This window comes from Arachis hypogaea, chromosome 12 (genome assembly GCF_003086295.3).
Source record: "Arachis hypogaea cultivar Tifrunner chromosome 12, arahy.Tifrunner.gnm2.J5K5, whole genome shotgun sequence".
In the NCBI taxonomy this organism is placed as follows: Eukaryota; Viridiplantae; Streptophyta; class Magnoliopsida; order Fabales; family Fabaceae; genus Arachis; species Arachis hypogaea.
In genome coordinates this window covers 80402534-80403969 of record NC_092047.1, presented here as the reverse complement: position 1 = coordinate 80403969, position 1436 = coordinate 80402534, and the positions used below count along the sequence as shown (strand labels likewise).

At 37.7% G+C, this 1436-nt stretch overlaps 1 non-coding gene across 1 annotated transcript; it reads left to right on the top strand.

Annotated features, from left to right (window-relative positions):
* The first annotated feature begins 475 nt into the window (after positions 1-475).
* LOC112731651 (small nucleolar RNA R71) lies at positions 476-583 on the top strand. Its single transcript, XR_003167420.1, has one exon. It is a non-coding gene; the product is annotated as a small nucleolar RNA R71 (small nucleolar RNA).
* The last annotated feature ends 853 nt before the right edge of the window (positions 584-1436 follow it).

The window sequence follows — 1436 nt, the reverse complement described above, 5'->3', positions numbered from 1 at the left end:
TAAAGCCTTATTGGGGCTTTTGATCCTTCCATGAGAAATTTGGATGATTTCTCCATGTTGAGTTATAGGTGTTTCCATAAGGTTCACCTAAGTAATTTACCTCTGCTATTGCAGGGTTCTTAGGATCATAGGCTTCTTCTTCAGAAGATGCCTCTTGAGTACTGTTGGATGCAGCTTGCATTCCATGCAGACTCTGAGAAATCATATTGACTTGCTGAGTCAATATTTTGTTCTAAGCCAATATGGCATTCAGAGTATCAACTTCAAGAACTCCCTTCTTCATAGGCGTCCCATTATTCACAGGATTCCTTTCAGAAGTGTACATGAACTGGTTATTAGCAACCATGTCAATGAGTTCTTGAGCTTCTGCAGGCGTTTTCTTTAGGTGAATGGATCCACCTGCAGAAGTGTCCAGTGACATCTTTGATAGCTCAGACAGACCATCATAGAATATATCCAGGATGGTCCATTCTGAAAGCATGTCAGAAGGACACTTTTTGGTCAACTGTTTGTATCTTTCCCAAGCTTCATAGAGAGATTCACCTTCTTTCTGTCTGAAGGTTTGAACATCAGCTCTAAGCTTGCTCAGCTTTTGAGGAGGAAAGTACTTGGCTAAGAAAGTCGTGACCAGCTTATCCCAAGAGTTCATGCTGTCTTTAGGTTGAGAATCCAACCATAATCTAGCTCTGTCTCTTACAGCAAAAGGGAAAAGCATGAGCCTGTAGACTTCAGGATCTACTCCATTAGTCTTAACAGTATCACATATCTGCAAGAATTCAGTTAAGAACTGAAAAGGATCTTCAGATGGAAGTCCATGAAACTTGCAGTTCTGCTGCATCAGAGAAACTAATTGAGGTTTCAGCTCAAAGTTGTTTGCTCCAATGGCAGGAATGGAGATGCTTCTTCCATGTAAATTGGAATTAGGTGCAGTAAAGTCACCAAGCATTCTCCTTGCATTGTTGTTGGGTTCGGCTGCCATCTCCTTTACTTGTTCAAAATTTTCAATCAAGTTGTCTCTGGATTGTTGTAATTTAGATTCTCTTAATTTTCTCTTCAGAGTCCTTTCAGGTTCTGGATCAGCTTCAACAAGAATGCCTTTTTCTCTGTCCCTGCTCATAAGAAAGAGGAGAGAAAAAGAAAAGAAGAGGAATCCTCTATGTCACAGTAAAGAGGATCCTTATTGTTAGTAGAAGAAAAAAAGAAGAAATTCGAACACAGATAGAAGAGGGGGTTCGAATTTGGTGATGATGTGAGGAAGAGATGTTAGTTAATGAATGAATAAATAGAATAGGATGAGAGAGAAGGGGTGGATTTTCGAAAATTATTTTTGAAAAGGGGTTAGTGATTTTTGAAAATTGGTTTTTGAAAAATTGTTAGTAATTTTCGAAAATTAAGTTTTTTTTTTTAAAAATTAAAATAATTAATAAATTAAAAAA